This window comes from Rhipicephalus sanguineus, chromosome 4 (assembly GCF_013339695.2).
Source record: "Rhipicephalus sanguineus isolate Rsan-2018 chromosome 4, BIME_Rsan_1.4, whole genome shotgun sequence".
NCBI lineage: Eukaryota > Metazoa > Arthropoda > Arachnida > Ixodida > Ixodidae > Rhipicephalus > Rhipicephalus sanguineus.
This window is the reverse complement of record NC_051179.1, coordinates 150,238,432-150,257,717: the sequence shown is the minus strand read 5'-3', so window position 1 is coordinate 150,257,717 and position 19,286 is coordinate 150,238,432. Positions and strand designations below refer to the sequence as shown.

At 44.7% G+C, this 19,286-nt stretch overlaps 1 long non-coding RNA gene across 1 annotated transcript; it reads left to right on the top strand.

Annotated features, from left to right (window-relative positions):
- Positions 1-4,912: 4,912 nt before the first annotated feature.
- Positions 4,913-8,944, top strand: LOC119389061 (uncharacterized). Its single transcript, XR_005182982.1, has 3 exons — positions 4,913-4,967; positions 7,534-7,626; positions 8,702-8,944. It is a non-coding gene; the product is annotated as an uncharacterized LOC119389061 (long non-coding RNA).
- Positions 8,945-19,286: the final 10,342 nt, after the last annotated feature.

Sequence of the window (19,286 nt, the reverse complement as noted above, 5' to 3'; positions counted from 1 at the left end):
CTCAAGGACCCAACTGGTCGCCTTGGTCGCTGGGCTCTACGGCTCCAAGAGTATTCCTTCGACGTAATCTACAAATCGGGCAGGCTGCATCAGGACGCCGATTGTCTCTCGCGTCATCCGGTGGAACCTGCTAGCCTCGCTGACCATGAGAATGATTCTTGTGTACTCGCCATATCTGATTTGCGCGACATCGGCACAGAACAGCGTCGGGATGAGACCCTCAAGATGCTCATTCAGCAAGTCTCCTCGGGACGTTCCGACCCTTCTCTCCGCCGATATGTCCTACACAATGACGTTCTGTATCGCCGCAGCATGAAGCCTGATGGTCCGGAATTCTTGCTAGTTATTCCCCGACACCTGCGTGCAACCATTCTTCAACATCTGCATGATGCCCTGACTGCGGGACACCTGGGCGTTTCACGCACCTATGACCGCGTGCGGTGGCGGTTCTTTTGGCCTGGCCTGTATCGCTCTGTGCGCCGATATATCGCTGCTTGCGAGCTCTGTCAGCGTCGCAAACGTCCTGCTCTTCCTCAGGCTGGCCTGCTGAAACCTATCGACATTCCAGCGGAACCATTCTTCCGCGTCGGCCTCGACTTGCTCGGACCTTTTCCTACGTCCGTATCGGGCAACAAATGGATTGCTGTCGCAACTGACTATGCGACCAGGTACGCCATAACGCGTGCTATGCCAACTAGCTGCGCTACTGACGTGGCGGACTTTCTGCTCAGTGACGTCATTCTTCGGCACGGGGCTCCGCGACAGCTTCTTACGGATCGTGGCCGCTGCTTCCTCGCCAAGGTCATCGGCGAAATCCTTCGCAGCTGCTCTACCGAACATCAACTTACTACAGCCTACCATCCGCAGACAAACGGTCTTACCGAGCGCCTCAACCGAACTCTCACGGATATGTTGTCAATGTACGTCTCTACTGACCACCGTGATTGGGACGCAACTCTACCCTACGTTACTTTTGCATACAATTCGTCCCGGCATGACACCGCCGGCTACTCGCCGTTCTTTCTTCTGTACGGCCGCAACCCTACCTTGCCATTCGAAACGCTTCTTCCATCTGATCCCGCCGTACCAACCATGTATGCTCAGGATGTCGCTTCTCGAGCCCGCGTGGCTCGCCGCATCGCTCACGCTAGGCTCTGTGCTTCTCAGGATTCACAAAAAGTGCGCTACGATAATCGGCACCGCGAAGTCGACTACCCTCCTGAATCTCTTGTCCTACTCTGGACGCCGTATCGACGCGAAGGCTTGTGCGAGAAGCTCCTCCCTCGCTACACAGGGCCCTACAAAGTTATCCGCAAGGTCAACGACGTCGACTACCTCATCACTCCCGTCCTTCCGCGTTCGTCTTCTTCTGCTACACCACCTACTGATGTCGTTCATGTGTCGCGCCTCAAGCACTATTACACTGCCAGTCCTGAATGAGTGAGGCGGCGCCGAGACGGCGCTTTGTCCGCCGGGGGTGATGTTACGAGGCATTCTGCATGAGCACGCCGTTGGAGACAACCCAGGGATGAAGAGACAAAGAAGAAGCTGGAATGCGGCGCGAGATGCTGGCAGCCATTCGGTGCCACAGCTGCTTGTAAATATTGTAATATACCCGCTTCTGTCTCTTCAGTGTATTCCTGATTCCCGTGACAATATATATATATTGTGAGACGACGGTCAAGCCGAAAGACTCTTCTTTATTTATCTCGAGCCTGAGCCCCGCTACTCAGACCCAAGTGGTGATTATGAGTATTTACAGGTGAGAGGATGAAGCATATGAATAATGCTCTGAAGCATATGAATAATATATATATATATATATATATATATATATATATATATATATATATATATATAGACATATACATATACGGTGCATGAAGGCGGCGACGGCAAAAATCAGCCGAGACTGACCAAGTAATTTCTATCGCAATGAAGCACTTCGGAAGGATGTATACCCGTAGCCACGCGTCGACGATGCTCTCGATTGCTTGCAAGGAGCAGTATAGTTCTCGTCTTTGGATTTACGCTCGGGTTACTGGCAAGCTCCAATGGCTGACCCCGACCGATTGTAGACTGCGTTCGTCACTCCTGACGGGCTGTATGAGTTTAACGTAGGAAGTAAAGTGTATGAAAAGTCATTGAGTTATAGTACTGACGCAGCGGCACGTCGAAGAAGCGTTCGGGGTGGTTGGCTGTGCGGTGGTTACATAATCACTAATGTCGTGTTAACTTGCCCATGTGGGCGTAGTGACGACAACGACCTACGCCTACACCTCTTCGCGGAAGCGAAATATGGTGAGACAGAGCGAGAAACTGAAACCAGCCGGAATGCATGTTTTATGCCCTATAACTTCATTATTACACCACTTAATCTCAAAATTCTCGTGCCAACGTCCTCATATTATACATGTGTGCAGTTATCCCATCAGAAGTTTTGAACTGCGGGGTTGTTTGTGGCCAATTAGTTAAAACAAATGAATGGTAAATTTGCACGGCACGTGGCTTTCATTCTTCATTTTGTGCAATAGTCCTATCTAAAACAATTGTGAGCTTCTGTGAGCTGTCATTTATATATTTATCATACAAATATACCGGGTATATTCAATTTTTTATGGCATAAGAGTCATCTTCTTTTTGCACTGTGGCAGCCACACGCTACTTCATTGGTTTGCTGCCCTCTTTAAATTACATCTATTCAATTACAGTCCAAGGTATTCTGAGCACTGGAGTTCAATGGCTGTAGAATATTAGGCAAATAATTGCAATATTTTGCTCTCGACGCTGATTCGTATTCACGCGTTGTGTCAAACAGCTACACAAGCGAGTAAACTGTAGTTTTCAGAGTTATATGCAGACAAGAACAGAGACTGCTAAGCTTTTGGTTTAAAAAGAAAAGGTGAACTAGAGTTCCTTAGGTGCACAGCCTGCGCTCCTGTAGTTGGCGTTGCAAGGAAAATATCAACCGCATAATGTCTGTGGCTCATTGTTTCCTTGAATTTCTTTCTTCTACAGACAGCTCTTTCCCTCATCTTTACCTTTCACTGCAGCTTACAGAGTACATCAGTTACAGCTATATTACTGAATGAATAGCCACTGCGGTAGTACAGTGGTTACAATGCTCAGCTGCTGATCCGAGCAATGCGGGTTCTACCATTGATGCTTCCACTTGATACGAAATTACAGTATCCAATTGATACGAAAACGCTAGAGGCCCGTGTACTTCGAGATTTACGTGCACATTACAGAAACTCATCGTTATTACATCACCAAGTAAACAAATGGGTATTTCTAGATTGGATACATATAGTGCGGAACAGAACTTACTTACCTAGCTCGTTATTTGAAAAATGGCTGTGTAAGTAAAAGTTAGGCATTCAAGGCATCGAGTTGCATTAGAAAGTGATGTAATAGGAAAATATAGCTGCTTCTTATTAGCTCATATTCGTCCCAGTTATTTGTAAGTCATGTGTTTTGACAAAAACCAGATCTTATATCGGATGCTACTAATGGGGCATGCGATGCATGCACAAAGCAGCTGCTGTTTACATGTTTTCTAAACTGCAACCTCATGGCGCCTCATGTGGGTTGAATAAGGCATGCTAGAAAAAGTGGACTTGCCTCTCGTGTTTTTGTTTGCCTGGCAGACTTTCTCTACAAGCCTGCCGAAAGGCGTAAGCAAGGCGCACACAGATCGACACATAGAAATCAAGAGGTATGAATGCGCGCGAACTTGTATGTGCCGTAAACTTTTCGCTGATGTTTTGAATATTGGCTGAGCATTTTAAACGCGAAGCATTTCTTAGCGAGCGTTTGGCACTTTGAGTGTTTCTATCTATCTATCTATCTATCTATCTATCCGCCTTCGTCTGGGTGTTCTCATGATCGCCTCCTCAACTTGGTGTAGACCAAAATTGGCATGGTAGGGTAAGGGGATTTGACGAATACGACTGTCGGGTCATGACATGAATAACGTGAAAATCCTGTCACCTACGCCGTCAAACCCTTTCCTGCAGACACGCGTGGCACATACCCTTTCATTACGGGCCGCGGTGTACGGGTATGCGCCACAGGTGATTGACAGTTTATATCTACCAAGGAGCGGCGAGACCAGACATTGGTAAGTTAAATGCAAGAGCGTTAAGAAAAATTGTAATCAGGAGCGTTGACCTGACGAATGGAAAGAATGAAAATTATGATCCCAGCAGGGATCGAACCCAAGCATTCTGCGTGACAATCAGGTATTCAACCAAAGAGCCACGCCAGGTCTGTGAACTGGTTTGGAAAAACAGGCTATGCTAGCGTAATGTCGGTGCAACGTCAATTGTGGTTATGGTGCTGGCGATCTAATTTTGCAAGTAAGGAATAAACAGTACATGATACCTACGATACAGGCGTCATATCAGATTAACGTCTACGGTTCCAGTGTTGGCTCCGTTTTTATAGCAGTCTAACAAACATTACATTTGTATTCCTATGATTCAGCAAGCTATATTGAATCATTACTCGACCGCGGAGGAATACATTAACGAAAGTTACGTATGATATTCACATCATCGCACCGGAAGTGCACTTGACAGCCGCTTATTAGACTAGGCTACGTAGGCCTCATACACCCATGCCGCCTACGAACGCGACAAGGGCCATCTACTGATGTTGGTCAGCGTAGCATTACCCAGGCCTACCAGCCTCGACGGCCTATACCTCAACAACGCGAAGGGTGACTTCAGGTTGCGATATGTCGCCTGCTCTATCGACATACAATTTGTCGACGAAATGACCGAAGTACCCACGATTTCCAACAACTGTAATATACCTCATACTTCACTACAGATGGACCGCTCGTCACCGCGATCACGACCGGATCCAATAACAAGTCGTGACCAGCTTCTGGTGCGCACTGACCACGGTGATGATGGCCTTGTTGATGAGCTATCAAGAACCGCTTCCACACATGCATACGGGTTCGTGAAACATGGGTGCATTCTCCATCATTAGGGACAAGTATAAGCACTAGATATCAGCTTACCGCTTCTGGTGTTGGTAATACCCACGTTGCCGTTGGCAGCGTTATCCAACTTTAAACAACTGGTTAAGTACACATATGCGGCTCTTCAGTATATATGTGTTCGTATAAAATTTACAGAGATCTTTAGCTTCATTTTGTAACGTTTCGCTCAGTAACAAAAATTACGTCACAGTCACCTTCCAGCCGCATGCTTCGCATAACATCGATTCCCACGATACGTGGGATCTGCCGAATTTTTTGTTGATGCGCTGTATTCCCTGTTTTTATTGATTTATCAGACATTAATGTTACACCCTAACGCTACCACTGTGGCTTTCATAGCTACATTGCACTACAGAGCACTTTAGTCTGGTACAACTTGAGAAGGCCCAAAAGGTCCCATCCAGATGACCAAAGTGCATCAGCGATTGTTTCCACAATTGCAGAAGTAGTCCAGGTGATACACTCGGCAGTGTTTTGTAACGACAGGATTACGAGCCGTCTGGCTTGTGAAGCCAATGCTCATGGGTGCGGACTTTTGTAAATCTCCCATTGAGGTTTAAATGTGAGTGCATTTTATTGATTTACGCAGCAAAGGCAGTGAATGGGACTTCCAAATTTGTCAGCAACACACTGAGAGGGGGGTGAGTGAATAAATTTGTATGTATTTGTCGATATTTACATGTTACAGAAACATTAGCTTGCTGAGATCAGTCCAGACCTTACGCTATAAGGCTTGACATATGGCTCTGCATGCTCTTTGAAGCCATTGAACCATGTAAAATGCATCGCGCTTTAGTGTGTGTATGTGTGTGCCAAAGTTAGGCGTCCTGATAATAGAGATAGATCAAAATAGGTCAAAGGTTTAGACAACTTTTCCATAATCAACCTCTTGTCGGCATTTACTAAAACGATGGTTTTGAAGCAACTTAGCAGTAAAGCAGATTAGTGCTTGGTTTTAGTGTCTCACGGTACACACTGTTTCAATACTTATTTGGGTCATTTGATGTCATTGTGCCAGGTGATTCCTACACCATTTTCAAAATTTTGGAAAACGCGTGCTATCATGTCTGATTGTGGGAAGTCGTCATGGAAGCGCTATTTCTTGTTGAAAAATTTCGTGATTAAGGAAAGGCTTTTCAAATTCTGAATAAACAATTAAGGTTTCGTATCAATACGTAATTTTCTTTAACCTGAAGCAAAATATTAATTTACCTTCAGTTCGACAATGTTCCTTGAATATAATAGTTGAATTTATTTTTACTTCAGTTTATGCTAATTGATGTCATGAAGAAACATTGCAAAATGTTTGTCATGACAGTTTTTCTCATGAGTTTTTAAGTATATGGGGAAGAAGACTGATTCTTTCAGAAGCAATATATTCACATTACGGGCTTTTTATGTGCATTCCTGATGACACAAAAGAACACAAGTGTCAAAATTGTCACTTGGGAGGCATTGCGTTAAAACCCGTACTGTGGGTTCTTTTTTCCAGTGTAGGAATCCAACACATATTATCGCCTACGCATCAAAGTGTTGTTTTTTCTTGTGATAATTAGTACAGCAAGCTTTAAAAGTGTATTTTACTTCAAGCGAGGAATAAATTCCTCAAATCATCAACGGCAAGGCTGTGTGATGTTTCTTGGAGCTTTGCCTTCACTGCGCTGCACATAGGTGTTTCTGCGTGGCATTTCATAAAAAGAATATTACTTAAATATGCTACAATTTGAATTCCACTAGCCTGAGCACAGATGTGCCCGCTCGAATCCTGTGTTAATATGCTGTGCAGCGAAGATCAAGGAACAATAATCTTTGTGCAGCTTAGGAATTCTTCGAAAGAAATAAGCGTGGCACAAAAAGGCAAGAATTAACAAGCACGTGTCTTCACTTCGTTCACGTCCTTTTTATGCCATACCTATATTTCTAGAGCAATGAACCAACTAGCTTAGTAACAAGCCCTGTTGCGTTGAGGCATTATTCACATTAGCAATTTTTTTGCGTAAAGCAAAGAAATAGATTAAAAAATAGAGGAAACTGCTCCCTAGTGGCGCGAAGACCCAGGAAAAAGCAGGGCTGGTGGCCTTCCCCTCCTCTTTTCCTATCACGTCACTCCTCCTTACCCTCACTTCCCTTTGCCACCATTTTGCTACACTATACTATAAAATTTTATGTTGCACTTTACTCTCTCCCCTCCTCCTCATCCTCACTTCCCTTTCTCACCCCCTTGTTATATTGTGATAAATGCTATGACTTGTTTTACCCTCTCTTTCCTCCTTTCCTTCCTCTTATCTTATAGATCTGCATCATTTTCCTTTCCCACTCTTTTGATATACTATTCTATACATGGCTATGCAATGCTTTACCTCTTCCCTCTCCCTACGCCCCATTTCACTCTTCCTCACCTTCGCTTCCCTTTCCCACCTCCTTGCTATACTATAGGTGGCTATTCTATGCCCTTTCCCAACCCCTTGCTATGTTATACTATATATGTCTCTGCTATGCATCCAATTCGTTTTGCACAGTGGCGCCCTGCTTTCATCGGTCGCTGGCCGCGGACAGAGCTCAAGCTTGAACAGCTCCGGTGTTTAAAAAACGGTGTCTCAACGGGCAGCAAGGTATACCACACAATTGTGTCTTGGCCATATTTCTGCTTGTATTGTTACATTGCAAAAGTTAAGCCGGGATATGTGTCATAAAGCTATTTTTTGCAACTATGCCGTAATATGGCTAGGCACATTTCCGTCTATTTTCTGTTGTCATTAGATTTATGACAAAGTGCATAATTATTTATTTGTTTAATATTTCAAAATACTGCTGACTCCAGCGGCGTCGTTTCAGAGGGGTTACAATGATAAATTATGCATAAAATGATTTTCACAAAACAGTCGCATAAAATGTGTCGAACACAAGTTAAAGCAACAGCACCAATTCAACTGGCTTGAGGAGAATTGTGAGGCCGTGGTAGGAAAGAAAAACGCATTGAACATTCGACAATCAAGTGTCAAGCAATGATTGTATGTATTTCATATGCAAGAATTGGTCTTTCTTCTGAAAAATGTTTAAACTACATCACTTTACAATGTTTTCTCCTAGCCGAAAAGTTCAAACTTGAAACGCATAATAAACTGTTGTATTCATGAAACACTCCCACCTTCAGAATAAAGAAAGAAATGTCTTATAGTCAATGTATTCAATGCAATAACTTTGTACAGGTTATCTTGCACTATAGTGTTTCTTCTCTGTAGATAATAACAATAATCTTTAAGGTTTATAGTCCCAAACCCACGAGATCATATGAGAGACGGCGGAGTTGAGGGCTCCAGAATTTCGACCACCTTAAGTTCTTTAACGTGCACATAAACCTAAGTGCACGGGCCTCTAGCATTTCCGGCTCCAGGGAAAATGCGGCCGCCGCGGCCGGAATTCGATCCCGCGACCTGCGGGTCAGCAGCCGAGCACCTTAACCACTGGCCACCGTGGCGGGTCACCTCTGTAGATAGATGGATGCTATGTGTTTTTCCTTTATAACGGGGCAGTGACATGTAAGTGACCAAGCTCAATTTTTATTTCGCCTTAATGCCTTACCTACGTGAATTCGATTTGTTTCCTTAGGAAAAAACGCATTTCATTGTATACCTTTCTGTGTTGTAGAGTATAATAACCTCATTTTTCGTGTTTTTTTCTTTTTAGGCGATCTCCCTGCTTTTTACCCCGAATCATCCATTTGTCTTACAGATTTCTATCGCAGAGATGCCCAACTTTATCAAGCTTTCTCTAAAACCTAGGGCTTCATGTGAGCCAGTCACAAAGCGTTCACCCGGGTGGAGATTTTCACATTTACTTAAAACATGCTTCGTCACTTCTGTATGTCTCTCATAACAAGTGCATTCCTCACCTACTTTACTGGATTGCACTTTTGACCACACATTCTAAGGCAACCTGACCTGGCTTCAAACATAAAGTGCTTCGGTTATCGTAAAATGTTTCCCCCTTATTTCTTCTGTACCCCTTCGATAGTTGCTAAGGCCTGTTTTTTTTTTAATTCTGCTATCGATTAAATGTTCTCCAGCTTTCTCACATTTTGCCAAAAGTTTTTCGTGCACAGAGTTCCATGCGCCCTCACATCATAGCAAATTTTTGGGCCGAAGAATATCACTTTAACTCAGGTATATTCAGGCATATTATGACCATTATTTACCAGCAGAGGAGGGGGTTGAAAAACCACCTTGTAAACTTAAAAGAATATCACCTATTTGTACCTTTTATTTCTTTTTTCAAGTGGACCTCTTCCACTTTTCTTATATCTTGTCAATTGTGTTGTGGTTTGTGTAGCCTCAAGGTTTGCAGTCTTCATATGATAACATCTGAGGTTTTCCGCCCCAGAACCACGATAATGTTACGAGAGACGCCGTAGGGGGGGGGGGCGCTCCGGACATTTCGACAATCTGGTTTTCTTTACCGTGCACTGACATCGCACAGTACACGGACCTCAAGCATTTAGCCTCCATCGAAATGTAACCGCCACATATTTGCAGTCTTCATGAATGTGGTGCTATGCAAGGGTTGAATAGCCGGTCATCGGGTTATGACACTGCAGCTCTAGTATTACACCCAGTATCATTGCCAAGAGCAACATATGGTAGAGTTAAGGCTTTGTAATGAATGTAACGAGATGTACAGCGCATAAAAAAATCGTTAATCAAGGAATGTTGTTGGAGCTAATGATTCGACAAGAGGACTTGTGTTTATCGGGTCAGCAACTCGCATCAGGGTTGCTTCTATGACTTAGACAAGTCATCTTCTGAAACATTGGCTCCGACTACATGCCTTCTTCAGCGGTTTGCCACTCATTGAAACACCAATCTTACGCTCAACGTCTGTCTTGTTAAGATGTAGAACAGGCGTATAGCGTTCTGATTAAATCCAAATCTATCAACAGCAAGCCTTGCTTCTAAATGTTACGCTCGCCCTTTACACTTATGCTTTCATCATTGCCATCCACAGCCTATTCAGTGTCAACTGCTGCAGCTAGGCATTCCCAGTGGTCTACAATTTGCCTTATCTTGTACCAGCTGATTCCGGCCTCATAGATGCGACATTCTTCATTTCTTCACCCCACGTGACTCTCCGCATTCTTGGCTGCTTTAGATTATTCTAAAGAAATGTCACTTTTAAAGGACATTCGCTGCGACATCAAGACAATGATTGAATATAGCGGGTTGTGCAAGTACATATATTCACTTGCAGTTAGAATGTACTGTGTTTAACCTGAGTTCTTGTTGTGTGCTATAGCAATAAGCCTTCGTGAAATCAGCATGACAACGACTGAATATAACTGGTTGTGCAAGTACGTAAATTCTCATGCCGTTAGAATGTAGAGTATTTTATTATTGAGTTCTTGCTGTGTGCTATAACAATAAGTATTCGTGAAAGCATGTTGCATGTTCTGCATATGACCAGAACGAGTCCGAAAATATCTGCGAAGTACCGTCCCTACTTTCTTGATTTGTGAAACACTTATACTGAGTGACGGCCATGTAGGTATGCAGCATGGCAATGTTCAAATGGGTGCAAAATCCGAACATTCTTGTTGCTACAAGTGCTGTCTTTCACTTCCTTTTCCGACGTACTGAATAAAGGGAAATTGTGTTGTCCATGGCCATGTACAAGCGGGCTTGCAACACCTTTGACCAATGTGTTCCTGAATCTGCCAAAGTTGCGTTCAAACGCGCATGTAGTGGTGTACTTAATTGTTTATTTGGCATGAAGCAGGAAGTATGGTTCAAACATGTGAAAGTTCCCACAGTGCAGTGCATATATACACGGCATACTACCCCCACATCTACCAACTCGGGATAATCAGCTTCACGGTAAAATCTTGTAAACTGTGACTTAGCAATTATTCACAAAATGATATGTAAGCTTCGCCAACCATGCAGGCGCCATCTTCAGTATACACTGGAAACAGGCGGCCGCGGTTTATGCAAGCCGGTGCGTTGCGGCGCATAAACCACGCTTCCAGGAACCCCCCCCCCCCCCCCCCCATTCGTTGCTGAGCCAGCGTCGTCGCATTGTTTATGTCGAACCTATGCCCTGTCATCCAGCAGTGTTCAACAAGCTCCGTCTTAGAACTCGTGGCATGGGTGGCTCTAGCAACATCGTCTTCGTGTTCATTACGGCTCGTTGACCTTTCCTGCCTGTTTTGCCGATGTAGGTGGCGTCGCAGTCACCTCATCATAGTTTATAAATGACACCACTCTGAGCGCGCGCGGGTGTGTGATCTTTAGATTTTATGAACACATATCTCAATGTATACCGAACGACTGCACACCTGCGGACGATCAGAGCGATGTCATCTACAAAGCATAATGCGGCGATTGTGGCGCGACTAACATCGGCGAAACGGGCAGAAAAAGAGGTCAAGAATGCCCGAGAACACAAAGGGGATGTTGCTAAAGACCTCCATGCGACGCCTTCTAAGGCGGGCTTGTTGAACACCCCTGGACGACAGGGCATAGCTTCGACCTAAACAATGCGACGACGCTGGCGCGGGAACGGAGGTGGGGGAAAAGAAAACACCTGGAATCGTGGTTCATTCGTCCCGACGCATCAGCTTGCAATAGAGTCACTGGAAAATTTTCAGAGTTTCGCATCTGTTTTCCGCGCGCCGCCGCCGATGCGATTGACTTACCCGAATCAAGTGGCCTCGCACGGCCATATACCTGCCAAGCGCTTTGGGTGCGCGAGCGTTGAACGCACAGCGTGGCCAGGCATTTAGCAGTAACACACTCCCCAGGAGCATTTCTTCACTTTCCTAACGCGGCATGCAAATGCAAGGAAGTATACGTTAGCAGCAACCGAAAGTTTTCCGGAAATCTCGTTTGTTTTAGCATTCCGCGCGGAGAAACGTCCAAAAAGGACGTTGTACCTGGCTGGATAAAGTTGGTCACAAATAATTCGCTCCCTAGAAGAACAATCGTTTTTGCAGGAACCTACGCGAAATTTGCTGGTAAAGCTCTCATGCGTCAGGATATGTCGCCGCATCCGTTCGCTCTGGTCAGCGATTGAAACCAATGCGCTACATACCTGTCAATTTGCTAAGCTCTTTATAGCCGTATCTTTTGAACAGACTACATGCGTTTCAAGTAAACGTGTTATGCACAAGGGAGAAATCGAAGATTTATTAAAATAACTGTTCACTGGTAGACATTGATGGCAATTGTGGCGTGGTCATTTGCCATGTCGCAAAGCTCAAGCATGAGTGATAAGATTGCGCATGAAGCTCTCTTCATAGAAAATGATATCACTGAATGTTATGGAGCGTACTTATTGCAAAAAAAAATATACTAACGATTTGTGTTCCACCGGGCGTACTCTGAAGATACGGTTTAGTCGGTTAAAAATGATCACATAAAAAAAATTCGGCAGATCCCACGTACCGCGGCAGTCGATGTTATGCGAACCATGCGGCGGGTAGGTGACTGTGGCGTAACTTTTTTTACTGAGCGACACGTTACAAAATGACGCTAAAGATATGTTTAAATTTGATACGCACACATATATATGTTGAAGAGCCGCATATGTGTCCCGAGAATGCACGCACTTTCACGAACTCGTGTGCATGTGTGGAAGAAGTTCTTGACAGTTCTTGAACAAGGGCATCATCACCGTTATCAGTGAGCACCAGCAGCTGGTCATGACTTGTTATAGGATCCGGTCGTGATCGTGGAGACGAGGGGTCCATGTGTAGTGAAGTATGTGGTATAGTAGAGCTGTTGGAATTCTAGGATGCCTCGGTTCCTACACCTACACCTGTTCATTACGTCACATTTTAGCATAAAAAAGCGACACGCGGCTCTTGCCTACTTAGTGTGAACAAGGAACCCGTATGGGTCCCGAAACGTCTCGGTGTTTTTCACCTTGACTTGGTCAGTGACCGCATTAACATCCTCATGCCTCGGTCATTTCGTCGACAAATGGGCTGTCGACAGAGCCGGCGACAAGTAGGAACCTGAAGCCACCCTGAGGTATAGGCCGTCGAGGCTGGTAGGCCTGGATAGTGCTACGTGGACCAACATCAGTGGATGGCGTTTGTCGTATCCGTAGACTACCTGGGCGTATGTGGCCTACGTGGCCTAGTCTACAAAGCGGCTGTCACTCAATCTGGCATCATCCTCGGTCAGCCTGAGGCCATCGCCCAGCCTCGTAAGAAATGAAGTGGACACTGCGTCGTTCTTGCGGACTAAGTGCAATTTACGGTGCGGTGATGTGGATATCACATGTAACTTTCGTTAATGTATTCCTCCGGGGTCGAGCAATGCTTCAATATAGCTTGCTGAATCATATGAATACAAACGTAGTGTTTATTAGACTGCTATAAAAGCGGAGCCAACACTGAAACTACAGACGTTAATCTGATATGATGCATTTATCGTAGGAGTACACATCGTAGCAGTATCATGTAGTGTTTATTGCTTTCTTGTAAAATTAGATAGCAAGCACCACAACCACAATTGATGTTGCACCGATATTACGCCTGTGTAGGCTGTTTTTCCAAACCAGTTTAGAGACCTGGCATGGCTCAGTGGTAGAATACCTGTTGGCCACGCAGAATGCTTGGGTTCGATTCCTGCAGGGATCCTAATTTTTATTCATTCCATTCGTTGAGTCAACGCTGCCATTGTTGGTTTTTCTTAACGTTCTAGCATTTAAGTTACCAATGTCCGTTCTCGCCGTTCCTCGGTCGATATAAACTGCCAATCACCTGTGGCGCATACCCGTACACCGCGGCCCGTTGTAAACGGGTATGTGCCACACGTGTCTAGTGGAAAGGGTTTGACGACGTACGCGACAGGATTTTAACGTTATTCATGTCATGACCCGGCAATCATAATCGTTAAATCCTCTTACCCGCCCATGCAAATTTTGGTCTTCACCAAGTTAAGGAGGCGATCATGAGATCACCCAGACGTAGGCGGCTAGATAGATAGATAGATAGATAGATAGATAGATACGTAGATAGAAATGCTCAAAGTGCCAGAGGTTCGCTAAGAAATGCTTCGCATTTAATATATTATTAGATGCGAAGCATCTTATGGCGGAGTTCAATCCGGTGGTGGTGGTGCGCGGCGTGACCAACCTTACTACGCCTGCGCACACCCTCTTCCCACACCTCCTCTCCCTTTTCCCTTTTCGTGCTCTCCACTCCCCTCTCCCTTTCTACTCTCCACATCCCTTCCTCACTCCCCCTTTCCCCTATCCACTCCTCTCACCACCTTCCCTCTCCACTCTCCCTCTCCTCTCCCCTCGTGACTGTCCCTGTCCACTCCCCCTCTCCACTTTCTCTCTCCCCTCTGAAACGCGGGCTCGACATGCCGAAACGCTGCTTCGCATTGCCTCATTGTCCCCTTTATCGGGAGATGGTGAGATTTTTTTTAATGTTCACTGTTAATTACACTCGTTCTTGGACCAGTTAGAACAGTTGAATGTACTACGTAAAAATAAAACGCCAATTTCCCGGTCTGAGCTTTCTTTTCTTTTTCTTGTCGTCCGAGTCTTGTTGCTGGGTTGTTGGATCGCGACACTTTCAGTGCACAATTTACGTGTTTCAAGTGAAATACTGTGTTGCTTTAACATGCGCTTTATACATTGCTGGGCTTTGCTATTTCTGACCAAAAACCTAAGATATACTGGGCCGAGAAAGCTTTATTAAGCATCCCATGACTAAAAAGTTGAATTTAAACCTCATGTGCACACCCAGCTTCTTACGTGCTGCCAACGTCAACAAGAAAACTATGTCTCGGAACACAGCAAAATCGCAAGAACACGCTACATCTCGTGTCAATTAACTGCTGTCAGTCACTTTTTAATCGCCTGTTTTTCTACGAATCAGTTAGGGAACGACAGAGCATTCGCAAATAAGATACGGTAGTGGGTACCGCACGCCACTTGACCCGTACGTTGGGCTGCTGGCGTTCAAAACGTCGCGCACAGCTTCCAATTACTGCACACATACAGTAACACTCCTATTACACTCCTATTACACTCCTAACACTCCTATACACTCCTATTACACCTATTAAAAATCTGAAGAGGAAGTAAGGCGCGCAAGCACTGTATGCTTCAGCGATCAGTCGAAGGACGCAATCAACCTCTGTGAAGTGAACGTGAACACCGACTGCACATTCAGCAGATTCCAAAGCTAACGCAAACACGCACGATACACCTAATGTGCCATCTTGCATTAAGTCGCTGAGCACATACACTTCTGTACCTAGCGAATGCACACGTGACACGAAACCAGACTAATGGAGCCATCAAGAGAGTTCGCGAGCACATGGCGATATTCGCCGCACATTATATTCACAATGACGCCCCTTACCGCGCAGTTTGTTCATAAGCATCCATGACTCGAAATCACTTCTAATATTCTCTTGAAGAAACACACACACATATTCCAGTTTCGGCGAGCGCAACATGACATCGAGGTAGATAGATAGGTCTCGTCTCCACGCACGCTGGCAACGTGCCGGACGGCCTGGAAGGGAAATTTTCTCTGAATTTTTTTACACTGAAATTTTCCAGTGACTCTAGCTTGCCACAACAACCACGGCCGTCTACGCGATGTGCACAAGAACGTATGAGACTAGTGAACTGGTTGACCTCAAGTCATTTGTTGCCACTGTATACTGAGGACGCCATCTGCATAGGTGGCGAAACGTTCATCTCATTTTGCTAATAATTTTCGCAAAAAATCCGAGAAAGCCTTTCCTAGTCCTGAATTCACCCGGCTTTTGGAACATTTTTGCATGTGCAGCTTGGTTTTACAAACAAACACGTAAATGTGCTTGCAAAATAAGGAAATTGAGGATGTCACTTGTTTTTTGTGCCTGCTTACGCTGCACACTCATTTTCGCTGTTTTTTTACGTCGTGTATTGATGACTTCACATACTATGAAATATGTTTTTGGGTACATGACAAACAGGTACATTAGTGATCGTTAGCAACCGCATTCATTCTGCGAAATGAATGTAACTGTAAAAAATATATTTTATACTACCTCATATCCATTATACGAAACGCTGTGCTCTTTTGCAAGTGAAGTTGTCATATACGCAAAAAGAAATTTTACAGGGTGTCCAGTCAACAAAACGCGCAGTAAAAAAACAACGCAAATAACAAATCTACAGTGTACACAGGCACGGAGAACTTATTTTAAATCCACCATTTTGGTATTTTGCAAACAGATTTCATGGTGCAGTTGTAGTACAAAACCGTTTTTTTATTTTGCAAAAAGGCAAATGTGCCGTATTGTATTTGACAATACGGGCTGACCGTTCTGCGGAACCTTATGTGTAACAAGTTGCACTTGTAAAAATGTAGAAGAATCAGCGGAGGTCTACAAAACCTGCACGAATTCACAGGAAAAAGTGCTCTGCGACGCTTTACCTATACTTTGCCCTTCAAAGAGGGCGAAAATTTTATGCAGTGTATTATCACAAAGGATACATAATGATGCGCTGTATAATCTACGTGTGCAACAGCTCGGGAAGTGCAATGCAGGGTGCAGTGCGCGCTATACGCAGCATGTAAATGGAATAAAATATGACAACTATATATTATAAATTCGCACAATAAAAATGCGAGGGTCGCCGCCGGTTTTGCGACAATACAGAATGAATACAGATACAATGACATCTATGGTTCTGTTGATAGAAGAAAAAGAAGAAGAAACCTTAACTTCATCAGAAGGGTTAAAAAATAAGGGAAATTCAGGCATCTCCGCTTTGACGCCCGCAGTCGACGGCTTGACATAACGCCGCCCGCCTAACGTGACTCAGACGTGCTACTTGCACCACTGGGTCCTATCTGGCGAGTGAACCCTTTCAATTCTCCGAACTATTTCAAATGTTCTTACCTGGTTTTAAATTCACTGGCTTCCTGGCAAACCCGCATGACACGTGGTTATCAGTTTTCCCCTATGGTAGGCGAGTCCAGATAAGAACGAACAGGAGGTCCTGATCACCATTCCAGAGTTTGATGTAGTTAAGTTTAGGCGCATGTTTCGAGCCAATAGCAATGGTTCTTATACTGGTTTTGTGCAAAAGAAATTCTTTGCCTAAAAAATATACAATTTTAGACTACCGATGACTCTTGACTGCAAATTTCGCAATTTCTGCAAATTTCGCAATTTCTGAAATTAGCAATAAAGTAGCACATTTCATAGTCGCAATAATTTGCCCGAAAAGAACACGTGGAATTTTACCATATGAGTGTCGTTCACTCTTTTTTTTTAGAAAATAGATTTTTCTATAAAAATGCTTCGACAGTCACACTCGTGTCTTCTTCGCACACTCGTGTCTCCTTCTCTATCGAGGCGGAAATACTACGCCGATGATAAAGAGACAATGAAATTACTGATTAATGAGAACTCGTTATTTCCTTTGTAATTATTGACTGGAGGACCCTAGTTTATATGTGAATGGTACGGGCCGTCTTAATTTAGGCCAAGCCCATTTTTTTGTAAATAACAAAGTCGCACGTAATTTGCAATATTGCCAATCGAATTGTAAGGCTGATACTAAAACTGACTGCAGCTGGCGCGCAGCAAGCGCGGTCGTTCTGTTGCATGCGACCGGAACTTCACGGAAAAAGAAGGGATGAAATTTGAATACATCCCTGTGGCGTCAATGTAATTTGGAAAGTGGCCACTTGCAACGGTGGACCGCCTTACTTTTTCGCGCGAGGTTTGGTGCTTGTTCTACGCGCTCTGCGCCAGCAAACTGAAATATCTACATTTTATGTCTCTCTCCAGCATAACACTAAGGAGCAGCCTCTGCGGCTCTTGTTCTTGCAAAAAGGCCAAAGAATTCCTTGAGCCTATTTATCAGATAAAAACAGCTAAGCACCATACATGCGCGCAAAGAATAACTGGTCTACTTGTGTACTTCAGACGAGCCGCCGTTTTCGTGACCAGAATCGTCGTCGCGGCGCTTTAATTCGAATTTCGCCACTTAATCGTAAAAAACAGCATGAATGTCATTAGACAACAGACCACTCAGTTTACTGAAACTTTTGGGCCTAAGATCAACAAGAGGCTTGTGGAAGTGCCCTTATAAAATGCTTTTCGTGAAGATAGTGGCTTTCTTGGCCATTATTAACACATATATATTTATCTTGTTTTGAAGTCACAGTGTGTCTGCAAAAGCTAAGGATCAGCCGACACCTTATCTGCATGCCAAAATCTCATTATATCATGTCAATAAAAGAAAATACACGACATGAATCTCCTGATTTATTCTAAAGCCTAACAGTGTGGTGCATGCAAGTCCTTGCTCACCGCTTCGCGTTACATCGATTCCCACAGTTTGTAGGAATTTCAGGACGTTTTGAGTCACTATAGTGTATGTCGTTGATGTTGGCTAACATGCTGTGTAAAGAAACACATGGCTGATCCCCCTTTCATCGGAATCGGTATAGCACGAAAGCGAAACATGTCTTCACAGGGGTAGTTGAGCGCTTATTGTGCATTTTTTCGCCACAAGGGCGAATGAATGAATGCTAAAGCAACAAATTGAAATGTCACGCGAGGAACAGCAAGCAGCTTGAAACTTGCAGCGCGCTCTAAAGCAGAAAGGGCGCACGAAAAGAACATACACAGGACGAGCGCGAACTAACAACTGTCACAATTCTTTGTGCGTGAGAAGCGCGCTGCTTTCGGAAACGCGGCCGCTGCAGCCAGCGACGTGACCTTTGTGCTATCTGTAAGGTCAGCGCAAACTTGCCGTGAAATCAGAAGACGAACAAACCGCCCTCATCGCGAGATAAGCGCGCGCGCACGAGACACCCCCTTGTAGAGGCGCGCTCGCATCGCAACGCACGTGGCGACGACCTTTAAGGAGCGCCCTGCGCGCACTTCGCGTCAGCTCGTTAGTGATAACAAGAACACGCAGAAGCCACCGAGCTCTGAGTACCGCCAATGGTCCATTATATATATAAATAGCTCACCGTTAGTAAGCTCAAGAACATATGGTCAGTGGCCGAGTAGTTTCGCGCCGGTCACTGCGGAGCGAGAGGTTGTAGGCTCGACTTCCGGCAACGGAATTATTTCTTCTTGTCTTTTTCTTTGCCATCTGTTGGTGTATATTTTACAACCTCATATCCTCTGCGTGATATCCGCAGCCTGTCCGCACAAACTGCGTTGCTGCAAAAAGAACAAATGTACCATGAGGCAACACGCTTTGTGTGGCGATGTGCCGCTTAGCAAGCTAGATC